The sequence below is a fragment of the Eucyclogobius newberryi genome, unplaced genomic scaffold (genome assembly GCF_026437365.1).
Source record: "Eucyclogobius newberryi isolate DKJ021-1_F unplaced genomic scaffold, fEucNew1.0.hap1 SCAF_143, whole genome shotgun sequence".
In the NCBI taxonomy this organism is placed as follows: domain Eukaryota; kingdom Metazoa; phylum Chordata; class Actinopteri; order Gobiiformes; family Gobiidae; genus Eucyclogobius; species Eucyclogobius newberryi.
This window is the reverse complement of record NW_027315772.1, coordinates 98,893-125,000: the sequence shown is the minus strand read 5'-3', so window position 1 is coordinate 125,000 and position 26,108 is coordinate 98,893. Positions and strand designations below refer to the sequence as shown.

Below are 26,108 nucleotides of genomic sequence, written 5' to 3'. Positions count from 1 at the left end.
AATGCTTTCTACAAAATACAAATCTAAATTATACCTGAATTATTCTCTTTAAAGGCCAAATCCCAGCAATTCATGAATAAGACGTTTAGTCATTCTTAGTTTGTGGCTATGGATTTCTTATATAAACTGGAAAAGGCACGCGGTCTCTTCCCACGATGAGTATTGAGTGGCGGCTCCGCTCAAGGCCCCGGCCATTCAAAGAGTTCAGTCGGTGGAATTACCAACAGTGCTGAGCTTTTCTTTATCCAAAAATAAAATAGAAGGAATTTCATTTTTTTTTTACCGTTTCTAAAATCCTCAGAATTAAATGTTTGATGTCACAATGAACAGTGAATATTTACAGAGCGGTCATTTATCAGACATTTATTAATTTATGCTACGATATATCAAACAATTGACCCCAAGAAACAATTAGTCACCTTTTTTGGAATTGCACTATTATTAAAACCTTTTGGAAAAACTGTTTATAATGTATAATACGTCACATTGAACCAACTTTAGATTTAAGTTTGAACACATCATTTTTGGTTTTCATGACACAAAAGTGGACTATTGGAAGAAAGTGGCAATTAATTTTATTATTTTAATTTATTTGGCAAATTCTATATTCTTAAAAGTACATTTTCATCATCAGTGTCCCTTTTTTCCCCTGTCGTTATGAAACAAATTGAATCACATTTCTCACCATTTCCAAAAGTTTAAACCATTAAATGTTTTTGATTATAAAATGTAACTGTAATTGTAATATGCCCCGCCCCCCTGACATTCCCTTAACTGTTTATTTGTCTTAAATGTTCTAAAAGACTTTTGACAATAAAAAAAAGTTGCCTTGTGCGCAAAGCATCATGGGAAAAGGCCTCTACATCACGCTTTAACCTCTGTTTGGATCATATCAGATGCATACGCACAGGAAATATTACGTTTTTCATCCGACCACAAGTGTCGTGCGTCAATAAACATAAAACAGCTGACGCTAACATGCGCTAGCTATGTTTTGCCAAGCATGAGGGCACAAGCTAGCTAGCATCAGCGGAAATGTGCCGGTTTAGCTGCACTTTAGCTGCACTTAGCGACTAAACTGGACCTAACGTGTATTCGCAAGGACTAAACTGGACCAAATGAAGCCTTCACAAGGGCTAAACTGGACCAAATGAAGCCTTCACAAGGACTAAACTGGACCAAATGAAGCCTTCACAAGGACTAAACTGGACCAAATGAAGCCTTCACAAGGACTAAACTGGACCAAATGAAGCCTTCACAAGGACTAAACTGGACCAAATGAAGCCTTCACAAGGACTACTTTGGAAACAAGACTTAAGTTCTCAAAGAAGACATTAAATGACCCTAAAAACTACATCACTTGTGATTTTCTAACGTGTATTCATCGCAGTATTTATTGTAACGTGTATTCATCGCAGTATTTATTGTAGCGTGTATTCATCGCAGTATTTATTGTAACGTGTATTCATCGCAGTATTTATTGTAGCGTGTATTCATCGCAGTATTTATTGTAACGTGTATTCATCGCAGTATTTATTGTAACGTGTATTCATCGCAGTATTTATTGTAACGTATATTCATCGCAGTATTTATTGTAACGTGTATTCATCGCAGTATTTATTGTAACGTGTATTCATCGCAGTACTTATTGTAACGTGTATTCATCGCAGTATTTATTGTAACGTGTATTCATCGCAGTATTTATTGTAACGTGTATTCATCGCAGTATTTATTGTAACGTGTATTCATCGCAGTATTTATTGTAACGTGTATTCATCGCAGTATTTATTGTAACGTGTATTCATCGCAGTATTTATTGTAACGTGTTTTCATCGCAGTATTTATTGTAACGTGTATTCATCGCAGTATTTATTGTAACGTGTATTCATCGCAGTATTTATTGTAACGTGTATTCATCGCAGTATTTATTGTAACGTGTATTCATCGCAGTACTTATTGTAACGTGTATTCATCGCAGTATTTATTGTAACGTGTATTCATCGCAGTATTTATTGTAACGTGTATTCATCGCAGTATTTATTGTAACGTGTATTCATCGCAGTATTTATTGTAACGTGTATTCATCGCAGTATTTATTGTAACGTGTATTCATCGCAGTATTTATTGTAACGTGTATTCATCGCAGTATTTATTGTAACGTGTATTCATCGCAGTATTTATTGTAACGTGTATTCATCGCAGTATTTATTGTAACGTGTATTCATCGCAGTATTTATTGTAACGTGTATTCATCGCAGTATTTATTGTAACGTGTATTCATCGCAGTATTTATTGTAACGTGTATTCATCGCAGTATTTATTGTAACGTGTATTCATCGCAGTACTTATTGTAACGTGTATTCATCGCAGTATTTATTGTAACGTGTATTCATCGCAGTATTTATTGTAACGTGTATTCATCGCAGTATTTATTGTAACGTGTATTCATCGCAGTATTTATTGTAGCGTGTATTCATCGCAGTATTTATTGTAACGTGTATTCATCGCAGTATTTATTGTAGCGTGTATTCATCGCAGTATTTATTGTAACGTGTATTCATCGCAGTATTTATTGTAACGTGTATTCATCGCAGTATTTATTGTAACGTATATTCATCGCAGTATTTATTGTAACGTGTATTCATCGCAGTATTTATTGTAACGTGTATTCATCGCAGTACTTATTGTAACGTGTATTCATCGCAGTATTTATTGTAACGTGTATTCATCGCAGTATTTATTGTAACGTGTATTCATCGCAGTATTTATTGTAACGTGTATTCATCGCAGTATTTATTGTAACGTGTATTCATCGCAGTATTTATTGTAACGTGTATTCATCGCAGTATTTATTGTAACGTGTTTTCATCGCAGTATTTATTGTAACGTGTATTCATCGCAGTACTTATTGTAACGTGTATTCATCGCAGTATTTATTGTAACGTGTATTCATCGCAGTATTTATTGTAACGTGTATTCATCGCAGTATTTATTGTAACGTGTATTCATCGCAGTATTTATTGTAACGTGTATTCATCGCAGTACTTATTGTAACGTGTATTCATCGCAGTATTTATTGTAACGTGTATTCATCGCAGTATTTATTGTAACGTGTATTCATCGCAGTATTTATTGTAACGTGTATTCATCGCAGTATTTATTGTAACGTGTATTCATCGCAGTATTTATTGTAACGTGTATTCATCGCAGTATTTATTGTAACGTGTTTTCATCGCAGTATTTATTGTAACGTGTATTCATCGCAGTATTTATTGTAACGTGTATTCATCGCAGTATTTATTGTAACGTGTATTCATCGCAGTATTTATTGTAACGTGTATTCATCGCAGTATTTATTGTAACGTGTATTCATCGCAGTACTTATTGTAACGTGTATTCATCGCAGTATTTATTGTAACGTGTATTCATCGCAGTATTTATTGTAACGTGTATTCATCGCAGTATTTATTGTAACGTGTATTCATCGCAGTATTTATTGTAACGTGTATTCATCGCAGTATTTATTGTAACGTGTATTCATCGCAGTACTTATTGTAACGTGTATTCATCGCAGTATTTATTGTAACGTGTATTCATCGCAGTATTTATTGTAACGTGTATTCATCGCAGTACTTATTGTAACGTGTATTCATCGCAGTATTTATTGTAACGTGTATTCATCGCAGTATTTATTGTAACGTGTATTCATCGCAGTATTTATTGTAACGTGTATTCATCGCAGTATTTATTGTAACGTGTATTCATCGCAGTATTTATTGTAACGTGTATTCATCGCAGTATTTATTGTAACGTGTATTCATCGCAGTACTTATTGTAACGTGTATTCATCGCAGTATTTATTGTAACGTGTATTCATCGCAGTATTTATTGTAACGTGTATTCATCGCAGTATTTATTGTAACGTGTATTCATCGCAGTATTTATTGTAACGTGTATTCATCGCAGTATTTATTGTAACGTGTATTCATCGCAGTATTTATTGTAACATGTATTCATCGCAGTATTTATTGTAACGTGTATTCATCGCAGTATTTATTGTAACGTGTTTTCATCGCAGTATTTATTGTAACGTGTATTCATCGCAGTATTTATTGTAACGTGTATTCATCGCAGTATTTATTGTAACGTGTATTCATCGCAGTATTTATTGTAACGTGTATTCATCGCAGTATTTATTGTAACGTGTATTCATCGCAGTATTTATTGTAACGTGTATTCATCGCAGTATTTATTGTAACGTGTATTCATCGCAGTATTTAGCCGTACGTCCTTAGCACAGTCGTGATTCCGTGTGCGACAGCCGCTGGGCCTTTGTGTCCGTGACTGAGTGCGTTTCAATGAGTAGGATGTTTGTTCTAGCCCTAATCCTGCTTCAACAATAGTACACAACAATAGTAGCCCGGCAGTACACAGAGGAGGTAGTAGTACTGCAGTAATCCTTTGTCCGGGACCACACACTCACCTCTGCTCCCTCGGTGTGGCCAAACTTCAAAGCGGCGTTTGATATTTTCTCATATTTTATTCAGTTTTAGGCTGGCGGATTTGCCACCTCCTGCTTTATTTATGGAAACAGGCGCTTTCAACCTGCCTTTGGAACGAGATACAAGGTTATTACCACGAGACGGGAAGAACCAGACAAAACGCAACCACGTGGAGACTTTGTTCCTTTGTAGGATTGAGAGATTTTGTAGTTTTTTTGTTGTTGTTTGTTTAGATTTAGTGACGTTATCGTACATTGTGAGGAGAGGCAGTGGTAGTAGTGGGTTGTTGTGGCAGTAAGTAACTTCTATTAAAGTGTAAAAGTACTTCATCTGGAACTAGACCATGACTAAAAGTGGAGAACTGGACCAAATGAAGCCTTCACAAGGGCTAAACTGGACCAAATGAAGCCTTCACAAGGACTAAACTGGACCAAATGAAGCCTTCACAAGGGCTAAACTGGACCAAATGAAGCCTTCACAAGGGCTAAACTGGACCAAATGAAGCCTTCACAAGGGCTAAACTGGACCAAATGAAGCCTTCACAAGGGCTAAACTGGACCAAATGAAGCCTTCACAAGGGCTAAACTGGAAGTTTTTTTTACAGATGACGCATATTTGGCACAGATATTCAGTTGGCAGTGTCCCAGTTTATACATTTGTGATTGTATTCTAAAATATAATATTTCAGCAAATATTTCTTACCGGCTGCAGCAGCGAGCCAGATATCGGTATTGTGACAAAAAATCCATATTTGACGTCACCTTTTCCCATTTTATCTTAATTCTCTTCATTATAGGCCAAACCTCTCTCTCTAATCAAAAAACAATAGCTTGAATAATCCGGATTTCAATATAAAAAAGCTAATCATTACTATTATTTTTTACTTGATTGAGCATCCCAATGATATGAGGTGGTAATGTACAAAAGTTAAACAAACTTTACACGAGGCAGTATCAGTATCTACAGAGTAAATGATACTTATTCAAACGCAAAATAGTTTACATGCCAAACTTCAAAATCTATTTAAAGTGTGTGAACTCCTGAACACCACGACCTCACACGCCTCACACGCCTCACACGCCTCACACGCCTCACACGCCTCACACGCCTCTTACGGTGAAACCCAAACCAAAGCTAGACATATTTGAATGATTAATCATATTGTATATTGTTCTTCCCTTGAAGTCAAACCAGAAGAGTGACATGTTTGGTTCCCGCTCTGCTGACTAATCAGGAAGTTTCGCAGACGCACATAAACTACTAAAAAACCTGCTATGCTGCTGTTGCATTGTGGGAAGCTGGTAAACAATAACAATGCAGATGGTTTTGGACTGAACAATCAGAGGTTTTAAGGTTAAAATGCATAGTTTTGTTTCAAGCGTGGTAAATAAAATGAAACGTTTTTTTGATTCAAACTTTGATTTGACAAAAAATAAACTATAACGATTTTTTTTAATGCAAATTTTGTATTAATCAGGCCTTTCACAATATCGACGTGAATAAATAATGTCTGGAACAATATGTTTTGAGGCTAAATATCCTCTGGGGAATTCTTTGCTTATGTTTTTGGATTTGAAGATTTGAGCTGTGGAACTTTGAATAAGTAACTTCGATGTCTAATTATACATTCTAAGAACTAAAGGGTTTCATTTTGTATTGTATTAGTTGCAGTTTAAACATGTTTAATCATTAAACCATTAAAAGACTGAAGCGGATCACTGACAACCTGAAATGATCAATAATATCTTAAAGCTCTGGTCAAAAACACGGTTTGTTTTAAACTAAGACTGGGACAAAACCAGCTCGACACAAGGACTACAACAGTGGCAAAAGGTTTATACGATCAACTTTATTTTCCACAATTTTTCGTGTCACATTCTTTGATTTGATCAGGTCTGAACCAGGTCTGAACCAGGTCTGAACCAGGTCTGAACCAGGACTAAACCAGGTCTGAACCAGGTCTGAACCAGGTCTGAACCAGGACTGAACCAGGTCTGAACCAGGACTAAACCAGGTCTGAACCAGGACTAAACCAGGTCTGAACCAGGTCTGAACCAGGTCTGAACCAGGACTAAACCAGGTCTGAACCAGGACTAAACCAGGTCTGAACCAGGTCTGAACCAGGACTAAACCAGGACTAAACCAGGTCTGAACCAGGTCTGAACCAGGACTGAACCAGGACTGAACCAGGTCTGAACCAGGTCTGAACCAGGTCTGAACCAGGTCTGAACCAGGTCTGAACCAGGACTGAACCAGGACTGAACCAGGTCTGAACCAGGTCTGAACCAGGTCTGAACCAGGTCTGAACCAGGACTAAACCAGGTCTGAACCAGGTCTGAACCAGGACTGAACCAGGACTGAACCAGGTCTGAACCAGGTCTGAACCAGGTCTGAACCAGGTCTGAACCAGGACTAAACCAGGTCTGAACCAGGTCTGAACCAGGACTAAACCAGGACTAAACCAGGACAAAACCAGCTCGACACAAGGACTACAACAGTGGCAAAAGGTTTATACGATCAACTTTATTTTCCACAATTTTTCGTGTCACATTCTTTGATTTGATCAGGTCTGAACCAGGTCTGAACCAGGTCTGAACCAGGACTAAACCAGGTCTGAACCAGGTCTGAACCAGGTCTGAACCAGGTCTGAACCAGGTCTGAACCAGGACTAAACCAGGTCTGAACCAGGTCTGAACCAGGTCTGAACCAGGACTAAACCAGGACTGAACCAGGACTAAACCAGGTCTGAACCAGGACTAAACCAGGTCTGAACCAGGTCTGAACCAGGACTAAACCAGGACTAAACCAGGTCTGAACCAGGTCTGAACCAGGACTGAACCAGGACTGAACCAGGACTGAACCAGGACTAAACCAGGTCTGAACCAGGTCTGAACCAGGTCTGAACCAGGTCTGAACCAGGACTAAACCAGGTCTGAACCAGGTCTGAACCAGGACTAAACCAGGACTAAACCAGGACTGAACCAGGACTAAACCAGGTCTGAACCAGGACTAAACCAGGTCTGAACCAGGTCTGAACCAGGACTAAACCAGGACTAAACCAGGTCTGAACCAGGTCTGAACCAGGTCTGAACCAGGTCTGAACCAGGACTAAACCAGGTCTGAACCAGGTCTGAACCAGGTCTGAACCAGGACTAAACCAGGACTGAACCAGGACTGAACCAGGTCTGAACCAGGACTAAACCAGGTCTGAACCAGGACTAAACCAGGTCTGAACCAGGTCTGAACCAGGTCTGAACCAGGACTAAACCAGGTCTGAACCAGGACTAAACCAGGTCTGAACCAGGTCTGAACCAGGACTAAACCAGGTCTGAACCAGGACTAAACCAGGTCTGAACCAGGTCTGAACCAGGTCTGAACCAGGACTAAACCAGGTCTGAACCAGGTCTGAACCAGGTCTGAACCAGGACTAAACCAGGTCTGAACCAGGACTAAACCAGGTCTGAACCAGGTCTGAACCAGGACTGAACCAGGACTGAACCAGGACTGAACCAGGACTAAACCAGGTCTGAACCAGGTCTGAACCAGGTCTGAACCAGGACTGAACCAGGTCTAAACCAGGACTGAACCAGGACTGAACCAGGTCTAAACCAGGACTGAACCAGGACTAAACCAGGTCTGAACCAGGTCTGAACCAGGTCTGAACCAGGACTGAACCAGGTCTGAACCAGGTCTGAACCAGGACTGAACCAGGTCTAAACCAGGACTGAACCAGGACTGAACCAGGTCTAAACCAGGACTGAACCAGGACTGAACCAGGTCTAAACCATACAAACTGGGACAAAGTCTGGCCTAAATTAAGACTAAACCAGTATTAAACAGGTGAACCCAGTGAATTGTCATGAACAACAACAAATTCAACTAAAAGAACAAAAACAAAAGAATTAGATCGATAAGTTCAGTTAAACAAGTCCAAGTTAAAAGTCTAAGATCGAATCAAATGGAAAGGAAACATCCCCGAGGCCCATTTCCTGGACGGGCGCAGTACCTGTGGTTCTGTTGGATCATGTGATGAGTCATGTGACCCCACGCTGATCCCCTTGGCAACAGTCACAGCGGCGGCGGCAGCAGCGGGGGATTATGGGATTGAATTATGGGATGGATGGATGCCATATGAACAGCAGCAGCAGCAGATCAAAAGCTGCACTAAATCCTCCACACAAACATATTTAGAACACATGTCTCTGCGCCGGGCGGGACAGGGACAGATGAAGACAATATGGGACATGGCCGCCAGTCTTTTGTTTTACTGCGCCCGGCGTGGAGTAGTGGGTTGAGCGCACGCCCGAGAACGGCGTGGCGGCCGCACTGTCCTTGGGCAAGAGAGAAAGAGCATCTGGTGTGTCAGATGAGTCAAAAAAAAGTCTTTACGGTCATTTCAGTTTTATCATCTTCCTACAATATATTTACTTTTGCATTTTGTTTATTAATCTGTCAAACTTATTTAATATAGTCAATACAAATAATATGGGTTGTGAATTTTGTGTATGAAAACATTGATTTAATGTATATTTCTATCAAAAGGTTTTTTTTTCAATTTTAGTTACTTAAATTAATCCTTATATAGTAACGTCATCTTAATTAGCCTTAATTAGCATGAACAAATACTTGAATAACTAGTTCATAAAGCATGATTCAGGCAACAACTGCGTGATTTAAGGGTCAGGAGTTTGTCTGAATTAATCCTAATAAACTATTTGTTCACGACAAACTAAGTCTGTGTTCGTGCTTTATTAAGGTGATTAAAGGTGTAGTTATTATAAAGCGTTGCCTCATTTTGACATTTTCTGTGGCGTCACCTCAAACCTCGTCATCCTCCTCAGTATCACATATCAAACATTTAGCTTGTCCTCATATTTGTCCAGTTTTGTCACCAGCAAAAATCAGTGAAATCCGAGCCGGGTCTTTTGAGTGGAGCGGTTGCAAACGAGCTGCCGTCGTGCCCTTGAGCAGCGCAGTAAGACGATCCACCGAAACCAAACCGACACCAGTAAATGTAGAGTGAGTCAAGAGGCCGACTTTCACCACGGACTGTTGACTGAGGGTCAGGCTGGTCAGGCTGGTCAGGCTGGTCAGGCTGGTCAGGCTGGTCAGGCTGGTCAGGCTGGTTCGGCCACATAGTTTTATATGAGCCAAATACTCTTGGAATGATTCACTTTCAAAGCAGCACAAAACAAACTAGAGCTACTACTAATAACAATATAACTGATTTATGACTTATAACTGATTGACAAATAAAGTGCCAGAAGAGCCATGTACCATGTTATTGTCTACCCCCTAGTGCCCTACTCAACCTGAACTAACCCAATAAACCTGGACAAAACCAGCACTAAGCATGGTAAACCTGGACAAAACCAGCACTAAGCATGCTAAACACGGACAAAACCAGCACTAAGCATGATAAACCAGGACTAAACCAGCACTGAACATGCTAAACCTGGACAAAACCAGCACTAAGCATGGTAAACCTGGACAAAACCAGCACTAAGCATGCTAAACACGGACAAAACCAGCACTAAGCATGATAAACCAGGACTAAACCAGCACTGAACATGCTAAACCTGGACAAAACCAGCTCTAAGCATGATAAACACGGACAAAAACAGAAATAAGCATGATAAACCTGGACAAAGACAGAAATAAGCATGATAAACCTGGACAAAAACAGAAATAAGCATGATAAACCTGGACAAAAACAGAAATAAGCATGATAAACCTGGACAAAGACAGAAATAAGCATAATAAACCTGGACAAAAACAGAAATAAGCATGATAAACCTGGACAAAGACAGAAATAAGCATGATAAACCTGGACAAAAACAGAAATAAGCATGATAAACCTGGACAAAAACAGAAATAAGCATGATAAACCTGGACAAAAACAGAAATAAGCATGATAAACCTGGACAAAAACAGCACTAAGCATGATAAAACCAGACAAAACCAGGCTAAAGCTGTACTAAACTAAGACAAAAACAGTTCCAAACCCTTGTTAGCGCGCTTGTGTTTTATTGTGACGCTCATTTTGTTCCTTTACAATCCCGAAGTGGCAGTGGAAGCTCATTATGAAGCCTGTATTTGTCTTTACATTTTTGTCCCACCTCTGGACGTCATCGCCAAAGTTTGTACAAAGTAAGTTTGTGACCGACCAATTTTCCAAAGCGGCTTCACATCATCTTTGAGGATAAGTTTGCGTTCCTTTGATGGATTTAATTTATTTAAGTGAAAATCATTTTGTTTGAAGGGTTTTGAACTCGTCTCAGAGTCGGCGCCGCGCTTTCTCTTTTTGTTCTGGTAAATTAAGGAGCGGCATGTACAGCTAAGACTTCTAAAGCTCCGGGATTAACACAAAAGTGAAAAGACAAAGGAAACAAAATTGTAAATGTGACGGTTTTTCATAAAAAGAACATGTAGCTCCAATGGTTTGACTAATGACAGGTGCTGCAGGGACGCGCTCTTACACTGTACTATTCACAATACTATTAGTTAAGTCGACATGACCAGGACTAAACCAGGACTGAACCAGGACTAAACCAGGACTGAACCGGGACTAAACCAGGACTGAACCGGGACTAAACCAGGACTGAACCAGGACTAAACCAGGACTAAACCAGGACTAAACCAGAACTAAACCAGGACTAAACCAGGACTAAACCAGAACTAAACCAGGACTAAACCAGGACTGAACCAGGACTAAACCAGGCCTAAACCAGGACTAAACCAGGACTGAACCAGGACTAAACCAGGACTAAACCAGGACTAAACCAGAACTAAACCAGGACTAAACCAGGACTAAACCAGGACTAAACCAGGACTAAACCAGGACTAAACCAGAACTAAACCAGGACTAAACCAGGACTAAACCAGGACTAAACCAGGACGAAACCAGGCCTAAACCAGGACTGAACCAGGACTAAACCAGGACTGAACCAGGACTAAACCAGGACTGAACCAGGACTAAACCAGGCCTAAACCAGGACTGAACCAGGACTAAACCAGGACTGAACCAGGACTAAACCAGGACTAAACCAGGACTAAACCAGGACGAAACCAGGACTAAACCAGGTCTAAACCAGGTCTAGGTAATTCTTATTTTATATATTTTTTCATCATTTTTCAAGTAGTAATTTCAGTTATTTTATTTTTTTTATTTTTTTTTATTAAAACTATGCTACACTATGCTATGTTATGTTATGCTATGCTATGCTATGCTATGCTACGCTATGCTATGCTAAACTATACTACAAAAATGACATTTTATTTATGGCTTATTTTTGTTTATTAATGGTCTTTTCCATGATGTCTGAAAGTGGGCGGGGTTTAAGCATCTGTGGGGGCGGGACTAACGCGTTAAAACGTCCTGTGGGTGATGACCACGGCGCAGGGTCCTTGTGGAGTCTCTTGTGGTTTGGATCCGAGCGGCAGGAGAACGAGGGACGAGAGGAGAGCACGGCGATTAAAAAAACAAAACATAATAAAGCATTTGAAAGTGAATGATAAAGAGTTTTTAGATTTGTCACGGGAAAGTCGACGTACGGTGGAGAAACTGTGTCTTAACCAAACATCAATATTGATCAGTTTTCATCCTAAAATGATGAATTGCTCTTTATGGAAATGAAATGTCACACAAATCCTTTCTGGAGAGTAAAATCATACAAATATACTCGGGCTAACGGGCTAGCATGATTGACACTCGTTCAAACACTGTTGTTGACTCGCCGCAGACGGAAGGCTGCAATTTTACAATTTAAAAGAAAATAATAATGGACTCAAAGACGTCCATTTGTCTGATTATCGTGAGAAATCTAAGAGAAAACTTTACAATCAGCACTTTTGTGATCGAGTGTTACCAAGAACATGGAGTAAAAGAGGGAGAGTAAAGAGGGAGAGAGTAAAAGAGAGAGAGAGTAAAAGAGAGAGAGAGTAAAGAGACAGAGAGTAAAGGGGGAGAGAGTAAAAGAGGGAGAGAGTAAAAGAGAGAGAGAGTAAAGAGACAGAGAGTAAAGGGGGAGAGAGTAAAAGAGGGAGAGAGTAAAAGAGAGAGAGAGTAAAGAGACAGAGAGTAAAGGGGGAGAGAGTAAAAGAGGGAGAGAGTAAAAGAGAGAGAGAGAGTAAAGAGACAGAGAGTAAAAGAGGGAGAGAGTAAAAGAGGGAGAGAGAGTAAAGAGACAGAGAGTAAAAGAGGGAGAGAGTAAAAGAGGGAGAGAGTAAAGAGACAGAGAGTAAAAGAGGGAGAGAGTAAAAGAGAGAGAGAGTAAAGAGACAGAGAGTAAAGGGGGAGAGAGTAAAAGAGGGAGAGAGAGTAAAAGAGAGAGAGAGTAAAGAGACAGAGAGTAAAGAGACAGAGAGTAAAGAGACAGAGAGTAAAAGAGGGAGAGAGTAAAGGGGGAGAGAGTAAAAGAGGGAGAGAGAGTAAAGAGACAGAGAGTAAAAGAGAGAGAGAGTAAAGAGACAGAGAGTAAAGGGGGAGAGAGTAAAAGAGGGAGATTGTTAGAGATTACAGCTTTGACCTGAGCGTTAAATCTGTTCCATAAAAAAGCTTTTAGTCCAAGAAGCTTAATGTGAACTTTGAAACTGCTCCACCCTCTGAGTATGTCTGTGTGGAGGAACTGAAGGGTGGAGGAACTGAAGGGTGGAGGAACTGAAGGGTGGAGGAACTGAAGGGTGGAGACTGTGTGGAGAAACATACTCATTATTCATATTTTGTATCTAAAAACAACAGATATTGTCCACTTTTATCCATCCATTTTCTACCGCTTGTTCCCTTTTGTATTGAAGAATTTTATTTTAATTCCCATCAAACTAATATTTGATTTAAATTAATATAAAATTCAGTCTATTATTGATTAAAAGACAAATAAATAATTGCTGGTCATTATTTAAAAAAGTGTGTTTGACCATGAGAGAAAAAGTCATTATTATAATTCTATTTTACAAGTACGCGCTAGCCGAGTACTCAGCGTATACTTTCACTTTTAGATCGCACATGGAAGTAAAAAGTACATGTACTGCTCTCTCTCTTCACAGTTTTTCCTCTCGTCCCTCCGTCCGTCTCCCCCTCTTCTCTCTCTCTTCTCTCTCTTCACAGTTTTTCCTCTCGTCCCTCCGTCCGTCTCCCCCTCTTCTCTCTCTCTTCTCTCTCTTCACAGTTTTTCCTCTCGTCCCTCCGTCCGTCTCCCCCTCTTCTCTCTCTTCACAGTTTTTCCTCTCGTCCCTCCGTCCGTCTCCCCCTCTTCTCTCTCTTCACAGTTTTTCCTCTCGTCCCTCCGTCCGTCTCCCCCTCTTCTCTCTCTCTTCTCTCTCTTCACAGTTTTTCCTCTCGTCCCTCCGTCCGTCTCCCCCTCTTCTCTCTCTCTTCTCTCTCTTCACAGTTTTTCCTCTCGTCCCTCCGTCCGTCTCCCCCTCTTCTCTCTCTTCACAGTTTTTCCTCTCGTCCCTCCGTCCGTCTCCCCCTCTTCTCTCTCTTCACAGTTTTTCCTCTCGTCCCTCCGTCCGTCTCCCCCTCTTCTCTCTCTCTTCTCTCTCTTCACAGTTTTTCCTCTCGTCCCTCCGTCCGTCTCCCCCTCTTCTCTCTCTCTTCTCTCTCTTCACAGTTTTTCCTCTCGTCCCTCCGTCCGTCTCCCCCTCTTCTCTCTCTTCACAGTTTTTCCTCTCGTCCCTCCGTCCGTCTCCCCCTCTTCTCTCTCTCTTCTCTCTCTTCACAGTTTTTCCTCTCGTCCCTCCGTCCGTCTCCCCCTCTTCTCTCTCTCTTCTCTCTCTTCACAGTTTTTCCTCTCGTCCCTCCGTCCGTCTCCCCCTCTTCTCTCTCTCTTCTCTCTCTTCACAGTTTTTCCTCTCGTCCCTCCGTCCGTCTCCCCCTCTTCTCTCTCTTCACAGTTTTTCCTCTCGTCCCTCCGTCCGTCTCCCCCTCTTCTCTCTCTTCACAGTTTTTCCTCTCGTCCCTCCGTCCGTCTCCCCCTCTTCTCTCTCTCTTCTCTCTCTTCACAGTTTTTCCTCTCGTCCCTCCGTCCGTCTCCCCCTCTTCTCTCTCTCTTCTCTCTCTTCACAGTTTTTCCTCTCGTCCCTCCGTCCGTCTCCCCCTCTTCTCTCTCTCTTCTCTCTCTTCACAGTTTTTCCTCTCGTCCCTCCGTCCGTCTCCCCCTCTTCTCTCTCTCTTCTCTCTCTTCACAGTTTTTCCTCTCGTCCCTCCGTCCGTCTCCCCCTCTTCTCTCTCTCTTCTCTCTCTTCACAGTTTTTCCTCTCGTCCCTCCGTCCGTCTCCCCCTCTTCTCTCTCTTCACAGTTTTTCCTCTCGTCCCTCCGTCCGTCTCCCCCTCTTCTCTCTCTCTTCTCTCTCTTCACAGTTTTTCCTCTCGTCCCTCCGTCCCTCCCCCCTCTTCTCTCTCTTCTCTCTCTCTCTTCTCTCTCTTCACAGTTTTTCCTCTCGTCCCTCCGTCCGTCTCCCCCTCTTCTCTCTCTCTCTTCAGTAGGACACAATGGTAGGACCGGGAGGACTGGATGGACAGGATTCTTGGCTGTTGACGTCTTGTTTCTCGGTTCGAAAAGTCACCTGCTCCTGCTTCACCTGAGCAGCGTTTACACAACACAAAGCGCTCTGACTCTGTTTACCTCACGAGAAAAGTACAATAAAAAGTACAAGTATAATAATACTTTCCAAGACCAACACAAAATTACCACTGATTTGATTTCGATATTATGCAAAATGTCAACTTCATCCACACTTGGTTTACATGACATAATACTATTTTAATGCTTTGTCTGGAATATTCCGCAGAGTGGTATCAAACTTAAGTCAATGGCGACAAGCGGGTTACATATTAAGGCAAAGTAACAGGTCAGATCTGTGGAGAGGCGACCCCCGCTTGCTGAATTAATCCATGTTTGTATTCAAGAAGAACACAGGTAATTTAAGATGTATAAGCTCGATACGCAGTGTCGGCCACTATCCAGGGTGGACCCCGCCTAAGGCCCAAAGTCACTGGGATAGGCTCCAGTCACCGCGACCCCGAAAAGGGAACAAGTGGTGGAAAATGAATGAAAGACAGATACATTCAATGGCATACTGTGGAATATTCCAGGTCTGTGAACCAGGACGAAACCAAACCAGGATAAAAAAAAACAACAACAATGTATGAACAAAAAATCCATACATAATATCAATTAAAAAATCATTCTAAAAACAGCAGAATCCCACTCTCTGAACGGTGCCGTCACAAAGGAGTACAGTGGGCCTCTCGCAGTGTATTTGCGTGTCCACTGGCGATGATGTAATCCTTGTCCTACCTCAGGTTATTTGACTAAGAGATGAGCAAACAGACGCCGCCCCGGGATAAGGTGAGTGGAGACAAGCAGTTATTGCTTTATGTATTCAGAACTGTGAGGCCGGAGCCTACGAAAGGGAATCTTGGTCGACTAAAGACGTGCCCCGCATCCATTTAGGAAGACGTCCACCGAAAAATGGATGATGCCACAGTTGTTGTTTTGGAGGTATGCAAAATTATGTTCAGGAAATTTAAAGGAACAAATTCCTCTTCGTCCTAAAATATTTGAATATTGTTATCGAGATAGGACTGCAACATGTTTTTGGTTATTTGAATAATCGTCAGCTAATTTAGTACGCTAATAATCGTCAGCGCATAGGCTCAGAAACCATGAGCTGAGAAAAGACATTTTATGACCGGAATTGAGCTGTAATTCCATCAAAATTATGCTGAAAATGTATAAATTCAGCATATTTGATGTGAACTCTCTTCAGTCCATAAACGTGCTCCACCAGGATCATCAAACGGCTTCACTTCAGCTTCATCCGGGTACAATGTAGTACAAATATTTTCATCACCAGACCTTTTGCGTTCTCAACAACTGATCGATTAATTTTGTCAGTACTGTATATATCTATATATATCCATGCGCTCGCCTTTCTGCTGTTACGCAAACAAATCAATATAATCTTCATCAAACAATCAGTCGACTATTTAAGCATTTGGTTGACAAAGACATCATCGGCGAACAATCGGCGAATCGACTGCCGCCCTGAGTAAACTGGAGACGCTACATCAGTGCCATCAGTTCTCACGCCCTCCTCTGGCAAAATAAATCAGAAATCAAACTCAGGCTAAACGCAGTAGCTGTTGGTTCATGTAATAAAGCCGCTTTGATCGCTGTAATGATCAGAACGAGCCATAAACGTGGAGGACGGAGCGCGGAACGGACACCAGAAGGCCTCCGGAAGCGCAGCGAATGAATCATGCAGGAAACGTGATGGAAAGCTAATGATGCACTGCGTAACTTTTCTTACAGACGCGCATGGCCTTCTTCCATCAACGGAAATGCCAAAAGTTCCGACATCAGTCTGATGACACCAACCGTTCATAATATCACTTGAAACTTGTTTTTTCCCCCATCGATACAACATTTAGTCATTCCCAACAATTCCCGTTATCAAACTCTAAAGAAGAAAGAAGCAGAAGCTGTCGGGGAACACGATTACACTGTGGTTTTATGCTTTGAAGCCGCTCTGATGCCACGCCGGTGTAAGTAATGCGCTGGTCTCCGGTCTGTTCGGTTACGCCGCCGCGACTCCCTGATGCATACGGGCGATTCATCACGAGCCGCCAACGCACCGCACTACGCTATCTGCGACGCTCCCGACGCACGGGAGGCATTCGTCTTGCGGCGCCCTTGTGCGTGTGAAAGCTGCATTTCCTGTCATTTGTGGGAAATACGTTGATATGAAGTAGAAACTGTGTAAGTGATGGTGGATACGGCAATGGATGTGGAGGTAGGGGAGATAGTGTGAGGAGGAAGTGTGTTTTCGTATCTTGCAATTTGCATTCGGTTTGGATCGAGAGTCAAAGGGGAAAATGTGAGTTTTTGTCCGGACGGGTGATGTATCAGTTCCGGTATCGGTATCGGATGATATTTGGTGCAGATGTGAGCAAAAATGGAAATAAAAGAGCAATTTGGCAAAAGAAATGGCAAGTGAACAGTCGATTTGAGATATCGGTATCGAGAAATATCGGTTATCAGCTCAAATAAATAAATAAATTAAAAAAATCCATATCGGACCGTCCCTAATTTTGAGTCAGCCGTATGTGAAACTGATGGATATTTTAGGTTGATAAATACTAGGGCTGTACGCAAATGATGGATACGGAAATAGGCAAGATCATGACGGACTTCTATGCAATAAGAAGTATCGATATCGAACAACTTATATTCATCATAAACCGCCGAGTTCTACACTTCTTAACCTGCAGAAAAGCTGATTTATTCATAGGACAGCAATATTCTGATAATAAGGCCATTGCGGGCATGAAAATCAAAGCAGGTTTTGTTCTTTTACATATTCAGAAAGTCACTTTAATAAACTTATAGCAGCGGTTTTATTGGATAAGCATATTATCCAAGTGTATTTATTTCCTCTTTTTTCGTATTGGTTGAACGATCCATCCGGACTTTGAGCACGCTAGCATCAAACGTCGCAGATGTAGCTGATATCGGTCACGTTTTCTTTACTGCTTTAGTGCAACAGTCTAATAAAAAGCAACAGAAAGTCTAATTTACTTATACTGTTATAGCTCAAGACAAAAAAAACATGGAATTAATCATCAATTGAATTATATTACCTATAAAAAGGTCTTTCAGGAAGTTGAAAACAGTTAATAATTAGCTAAAAGTAGATGGTGTAGTCATATAAAGCACGCGCGAACAATCGCTGTAATGCGGGAGGGAAAAAAGAAAACTGATCATGTCAAAATTGAGATACAGTAAATTCAAATTCAGTTTTAAAAGATTCCACTAAGGTGCAAAATACCGTCTCAAGCGTTTGAAAGTATTATCTGACTTACTAGTCGATGATTCCAAGATGAAGCGCTTGAACACAGCTCGAATCGTAAATCACAAAAGCGTTTTCGTTGTAAAAAAAAAAGAAAAAAGAAGGAAATTCACACGCGACACGTTGGTTTTATCATATTTTTCTAATCCAAAAAGCTGGTAAAACACGAGCAGCAATCCTATCTACTCACGGGCACGATTACAGTAGGTCAAAGTCTGCCGCGGAGCTAAAAGTGCTTGGGTTTTTTGGCCGCTTTCCAAACTGACTCTCCTTTCTCTCTCTCTTTCTTTCAGCCTCTCAAACGCCTGCTTCCAAATACAGTATGCAGAAGGAACGGTCCGATGTAATTGAAAGATATGCCTCAGAAGAACAAGTACGGGGGTTGTGATTTGAGCACAAAGCAACCAGAGGAGCAGATTTGAATAAAAATATACCGCGTGCGCAGCTTAAATCCTATGAAACGTGTCTTTCAAGTCAAATGGAATCAGAAATGCAGCTTTATGTCACAGCAGAACACATTAGCAACGCACTTCATCAACAAAATGTACACTGGAATGAGATTGTGGCTGTTCATTTGATTTATTTGTTGCATTTTCTGTGATTTGGGGCCAAAAAAATTGCATATGAATACAATGGAAATGTGTGATAAGTTGCTGAGACTATTTGACATTTGTGTTACGTTGCACAAAAAAGGCAAATTTAGGTTAGACTGTTTAAGAAGGCTTATTCATTTGCATAAAAAGTCAAATTCTGGTTAAAATGAGTCAGTATGCTATCGTACTTCTGTGTATAGGGGCACGTACGCATGGAGTGTATGAATAACAGGGTTTAAAACATGTTGAAATGTAAGGTTTTGCTGTTCGTAAAACCTCAAAATGTCTTTAAATCTCTTTTCATCTTTTAATTTGGATTTCAGTAATGTTCCTACACCGTGAATCATTTTCATTTGAGCTAAAAAACCACGTCAATTTGAGCTAGTTTGGATTGACAGGTTGCATGCCACAGGTGTCCGAAATCTCCCTCTTTTAAAAATCCATTTATAAACTACTGAATGATGAATGGAGGGAGTAATTTTTGTAGCTGGGAGATGCTCCCCGAAGGCGCATTAGCTTCAAACCACACGCCCAGGCCCATATCCGTAATGATAAGTGGCTTTTACTGCCATTTTATGTACAAGATATAGTCCCTGCAGAAGGGAGAACGCAGAGCCTTACCCCCTGCGACGTGCATGCACGGGCCCCATCTCCAGGGACAAGATTTTAGTCCTCGCTTTTCCATTTTAGATATGGTTTAGACTGCCACTGGTTTTGTCCTGAATTTGATTCAAGTCCAGGTTAGTTTAGTTGGGTTTTGTTCCTTTTATTGTTAACTTGGCTTTGATCTGAATTGGTCTAAGTTTAGTCCAGGTTTCATTTTTCTGTGTTAATCCTTTTTTTTGTTTTAGGATAATAAAAAAAGGACTAAACCAGAAAAATGTGTTTTAATCTGAAACTGGTTAAATCCTGATTTCTGGTTTGGTTTTATTTTTAATTAGCTCGTCCTTTCTTGATTTAGACCTGGTTCTGATCCTGGTTTAATCCCTCTTTAGCCCGAGTTTAGACCCAGTTAAGTTCAAACCAGCCCATTTCAGGTTAGTTTAATTCTGATTTTGTCCTAGTTTAGACCTGGTTCTGATCCGAATTCGTCCAAGTTAAGATTAAGTTAATTCAATTTCGTTTTAGTCTCGGTCAGGGCCCTGGTTCGGTCCTTCTTTAGCCCCCGGGTTTGGGCTTGGTTAAGTCCCGTGGCAAGTGCACTGAACCCGGGCTGCACTACAGGTTTCCGCGGGGTTCGGGAGCCCGGGGTGACCCTCCAGGAAGCGACATTTCACGGGGAGGAGAGAGGCAGAGAGACGGCAGCGGTGGTGATGTAAAGCAGAAGCGGATCGATGCCCGGGGTCGATAAACTCTAGTGTAATATAGGTAAAATACCAATCAGGCGGGATTAAGGCGCTGGATATGAGCATTCAATGGCTTTAAGACGGGTTTATTTGACCGACAAGCGCGTCAGAACAGCTGGGGATTGGAGCTCCGGCGAGAACGGGGCGATTTTTAATTAAAATGCAACTCCACATCTCGGAGGAAATGATGGGAAAGTGACTGAAAAAAGCGTGGAAAAGACTGCCAAGCCGGCGAACCGTGACGACATCGCGTATTTTTTAATATACTTTGAGGTTTTGTGTGGGAAAAGTGCAGCGTTGTGGAAGTTTTTTTTTTTTTTTTTTTTTTTTACCTGGACCGTGTGAGCCCCGCGCAGTTGCCCGCCTCTGAGCACTCCAGCCCGGCGTACGAGGCTCCGCGCCCGCCCGCTGTCCGCACGGAGCACTTTCACGCTGAATAAGAATCCACAAGGCGGGGAAAATGACTCAAAACAATCCCGAATAGAAGAAAAAAAAGAAGTGTTATTCCGTGTGTTCTGTTCACAATTTATGTCCACTTTTTCAGTCGTGACAACCGGGGGCTCGTTGAGTGGTTGGTGGTAGTGGGGGGGGACCACGCTGTCAGTTGCACCGGGAGGAAGAGCCACTCGGACCGGGTCACTCTTGACAGTGCTGCCCGCCGCCGGGGAAAACGCGCTCTCTCAGCGGGTCAATGGCCGTAGCATCCTCCGCTTGAGTTGGCGGGACGGACGTGCTCTGGTGGAAGTGGTTTGGTATCTTGTGTTGAAGTAACAAAAACAAGCCACAAAAAGAGGTAAAACAGGCAAATAAAATCGGAAAAGGTCCAGCTCCGGTAGAGAACCAGCGGAGGCGGGGGGGGGGGGGGTTCCGTTGCGGGAGCTGTCACCACCGAAGCGCGGGTAAAGAGGTGAGTGCGGTCCGCTCTTCTCTCGCTGCCGTCTCCTCCTGGTCGCGGTCCGGAGAGGAGCAGGTCTGCGCTGTGACTGCACCGGGAGAGATGTGAGAGCGGAGTGGGTCTGTGTGGAGGAGGAGGCGGCGGCGGCGGTGGCGGTGGAAGCGGGTCTCCTCTCTCCCTCCTCCCCGGCACACGGCTCCCTCCTCCCCGCACACGGCTGCTGTCCGCGCGGGAGCCTCCGGGGGCGCTAGTCTCACAGTTTACGGAGGGTTCGGGGCCGAGCAGGGTCGGAGCGGTTTAACGTGAAAACGATGGTGTTTTTTTTTTTTTGAGATGAACTTGTTTAAATTTGTTTTTGTTGTTTGAATGGAAAGTGTTGCAAGATTTGCTGCGTTTTCAATTTAAGTCTGGAATGGTGATAACTGAGAATGTAAGCTCTAAAATAATGATAAAGTCAAGCTATTTGGTTACAAAAAATAAGAATAATATTTAAACACTATTAACCATCGTATTCCTAAAAATCATAATTATTAAGATATACAAATAAGTAATATTAGGCCTGCATTCATTAAACATCACGCATATTAAGTTATAGTGATATATTATGAATATAATGGCTTGGTCTTGTGAAAAACAGATTATTTGCAGTGGACACTGGGGTGACACAGATTGTATTTTGTTACATGAAAAAAACATGTGTACAGCAACTTACATTCAGAAAAAAAATTTAAAAAATCGTATTATTTCATAGCTCTTATTACTGTAGTTGTTTCAGAAAAGGCTTGGATTTACATTGTTTCATGAGTCATTACTTTAGCATATACAGTGCTGTGTATGATAGTCCTTGGGCTACATCCAGTGGAATTTTTTAAGGCAAGAGCAAAAGGCAGAGGTTTTGGGCTCGTGTTTCCTCATCACAGAGTAGGAACGTGTAAAGTAAATTATTATATGAATTCATGTTGAGCTATTGGGCGATCCAGACAAAAACATGGGAAAGAAGTCAGAAAGGTTTGGGATCCATTGAAAAGGTCCAGGTCCGTCTGATTATTGTTGCGTTCACGTGATCCTCAGTAACATAGAAAATGCGTTTCTCAGTGGAAAAATGCACCGTTGAACAATTGGACAAAGAACTCACTTCACGTCATCTGCGACAAAAATCTGCAGAATTTTCATAAACATTTGAGCTCTTTGAACTAAAGGTGACTAATCATTTACCAATGTAATGAACGTTGAAATGGTACGGTGTTTTCCACTACACGTTTACAATCAGTCTGACTGTGTAGCTCTATTAAACAGTGTGAAAGGCTCAGTGTAATTGTAGAATGAGATCAACATCAAAATCCAGACTTTCCCAGATTAAAGCACATGAACGCAAACATGTCAGAACCCCCACTTCTCATCTCAAAATCAAGAGCCCCCGAGGATCACACGAATGCGGCATAAGCACTGACATCTGTAGCCCTGGCTGCCCTGGGGCTCTTTGATCATTTATGTGTCTCTCTAACCAAATTATGATCATGAACTAATGCCATACCATTTTTGCAAAGACCAATTTTTTTGTTGTCGCATGTCATTCGTCACACTAATCTATTTCTATTAACTGTTATTAATTGTGCGGTTGCTCCGTTTGTCCCTCCGCTGCTGCGCCCGTGCACGCACCACCCGCACGGCCAGCGTTTTTACAAAGGCGGCGGGAATGGAAGAAGCGAGAAGAACATGTAAACTCTCTGTGGCTTCTCCCTTGTCTCCTCTCTCTCTCCTCTCCCTCCCTTTCTCTCCTCTCCTCATGCGTGGGACAGTTTGCACTCCTCCTTCCACAGATCCGCCGAGGATTTCCCAGCGTTTTTCTGTCATTTCAGGAACATATGGCGATGTTTTGCAGCGCGCGGTGGTCGCCGTCGCTTGTCGGGAGTTGCCGGCTACATTTTCTTCTCTCCTCTGTGGCTGGGCGCTGGAAGGCACTTCACCTACTCACAATTCTAGCTCAAGTGTATTAAGAGCTTTGTTATATAAGTATATGCAATTGACAATGCCAAGTCCTTTCTCTCTTCTCCCTCCATCGGAAATATGGATGAATAGAGATGTCATAATGTTAAGTTTTAGAGATACCATTTTTGTGAGAAGAACAATCACACATATTAACAATTATGCACAATTATTAATACTGTAAGCAAACAACAGAGACATATTTGTATTTAATTTGTCTGATTTATTCGCCGTCACTGCCATGTTGAGGACGTCACACGTGCTGTTGCCTCTCGCTGTTGGATAGTCATTAAAAACAGCACATAAAACTGAAAATGAAAAAGGTTGATACTTGGATAAGTCAGACGTTCTGGGCTTTGATCCTCATCTACAGGGGCGGGCGGGCGAGGCGGGCGAGTCGCTGACACTTAAAAGCAGAGACAACTTGCCACAACAAACTTCTGTCCTGTCACAAGCCCTCTGCAGCCCTTGTGTCTGACCCTAAAATATAACACCCGGACAGTTGTAGAAAAAGCTTCAGTTGTAGTCATCTGGACTCAGTTTGAAAAAATAGACGTTTCGACTCTCATCCAAGAGTCATTGTCAATAACAGAATTTAGGTCGAGAACTCCGATATTAATACTGTTCTGTGGTAAGACCCGCCCATTGGGAGGAGCCTTCCTGAAGTAGAAAGAGTTGTTTGTTTCAACAGAAACTCCCCCTTGTATCTACCGAGCCTATTCAGAATCTTAATGGGCTGTTAAAACCTCTTTGTCTTTGTGAGACCCTGGCTCAACCACCCTGAGTACCTGATTAGCATCTGAATGTCCTTTACCTTTCCAGGGGTTCAGTAACCCATTATAAATAACAGGAAGATTAAACCTAAGCCCTCCATTTCTGTTTAAAGAAGGTCTTTCTCTTTTAACAAAAATAGCTTCCTTGACTCCTCTTTCAAACCATCTTTTCTCCCTGCTTAAAACCTTCACCTCACCGTCTTCAAACGAGTGATTAGAGGCTTCAAGATGGAGATGCACGGCGCTCTGTGGTCCTGAACTAGTATTTCTTCTGTGCTGATAAAGCCTCTTGTGTAGAGGCTGTTTCGTCTCACCTATGTAACGTTCTTTACAACTTTCTTCACTGCATTGGATCGAATAAACTACATTGCTCTGTTTTTGAGTCGGCAACTTGTCCTTTGGGTGAACCAGTTTTTGTCTTAAAGTGTTTAAATAAACAGGGACTTCGTGTTGTCTAAAAATTCTCTGCAGTTTTTCCGACAGGCCAGACACATAAGGGATAGAAACACCCTTCCTTCTCTGTTCAGTTTCCCTTTTGTCCTGCTTCTTGGTTCTCTTCACTCTGTTGAGAGCCCAAGCGGGGTAACCACAGGCTGAGAGGGCATTTCGGACATGTTTTTCCTCTTTCTTCTTGCCCTCTGAGCTGGTGGGCACACCTTGAGCTCTGTGTTGTAAGGTTCTGATCACCCCCAGCTTGTGCTGTAGTGGGTGGTTGGAACCAAAGAGCAGATACTGGTCCGTGTGTGTAGGTTTCCTATATACTTCTATTTGGAGTTTCCCGTCCTCTCCTCTGATCGTGGAACAATCAAGAAAGGCCAAGCGATTCTCCTTAGCGTCTTCTCTTGAAAGAGGAGTCAAGGAAGCTATTTTTGTTAAAAGAGAAAGACCTTCTTTAAACAGAAATGGAGGGCTTAGGTTTCATCTTCCTGTTATTTATAATGGGATTCTGAACCCCTGGAAAGGTAAAGGACATTCAGATGCTAATCAGGTACTCAGGGTGGTTGAGCCAGGGTCTCACAAAGACAAAGAGGATTCTAATAGCCCATTAAGATTCTGAATAGGCTAGCTCGGTAGATACAAGGGTGAGTTTCTGTTGAAACAAACAACTCTTTCTACTTCAGGAAGGCTCCTCCCAATGGGCGGGTCTTACCACAGAACAGTATTAATATCGGAGTTCTCGACCTAAATTCTGTTATTGACAATGACTCTTGGATGAGAGTCGAAACGTCTATTTTTTCAAACTGAGTCCAGATGACTACAACTGAAGCTTTTTCTACTATGGAACACGCCTGGACGAATGAGGGATTACACCGACCCGGACAGTTAAAACTCGTTAAAACTGTCAGGTCGGCTAACATTTATTAGCATAACCACAAAATGATATGTTAACTAGCATTAGCCAGCCGCTAATTACCTAATTTCTGGAGTGATTTCTGTCCACTGGTCCCAACTGACCACAGCAATACATTTGTTTTGAGACTTTTTGTTTGGCACAGCCCACACTGCAACATGCAGCTTTCGTCCTCAAGATGGCAGTGTTTGACGTCACTTCACACCCATGAATATAGATTTTAATCTATTTTAAAATTAAGGCATCAGGATCAAATAAGCCTATTGTTGATGGCCAGTTAATTGCAATTTAATTTCAATTAAATTTATTTGAGTAACGCCCAAAATCACAACAGCAGTTGCCTCGAGGGGCGACAGTGAAAAACAGATTAAGCATTGTTCATAGGGACTTGGTAATGTCCCAGGGTCCCCTGTCCTTAGACCCTCCTTTTCGGCCAGGAAAAACTACCAAAACCTGGAGGAGTTCCACTGTGAAGGACAGATCCGATTCCCTCAGGCAGACGTGAGATCGACAGTGGAGCTTGAGCCACTCAGGAGGAGAACCAGTTCTTAAGGAGGAGAACCAGTTCTTAAGGAGGAGAACCTGTTCTTCAGGAGGAGAACCAGTTCTTCCAGGCAGATTCAGAACCGTCCATATGGAGTGGAGACCGTTTCTCCAGGAGCATCTGGATTCACAGGTCATTGATGTGCCTGTTCCACTCCAGGCGGGGAAGGGGGAGAAGAGGAAGGAACAGATTTGCAAGTGAAATTCAATATTAAATATTGTTTGATAGAAAAAGTGGTCAGAAGCAGAGGATGATGCTCAAGCG

The 26,108-nt window shown here is 42.0% G+C and overlaps 1 protein-coding gene across 2 annotated transcripts in view; it reads right to left on the bottom strand.

Moving 5' to 3' along the window:
• The window catches only part of LOC140360211 (protocadherin-1-like), a 53,587-nt gene extending 32,725 nt beyond the window's left edge, over positions 1–20,862 (bottom strand). Inside the window, exon 1 of one of the 2 annotated variants that reach the window (XM_072445415.1) lies at positions 20,628–20,862. The gene's annotated coding sequence lies outside the window, so the exon portion shown is untranslated. Of the gene's footprint in view, positions 1–18,369; positions 18,416–20,627 lie in introns of those variants that run through there. The other variant, XM_072445416.1, reaches the window with a different exon arrangement.
• Positions 20,863–26,108: the final 5,246 nt, after the last annotated feature.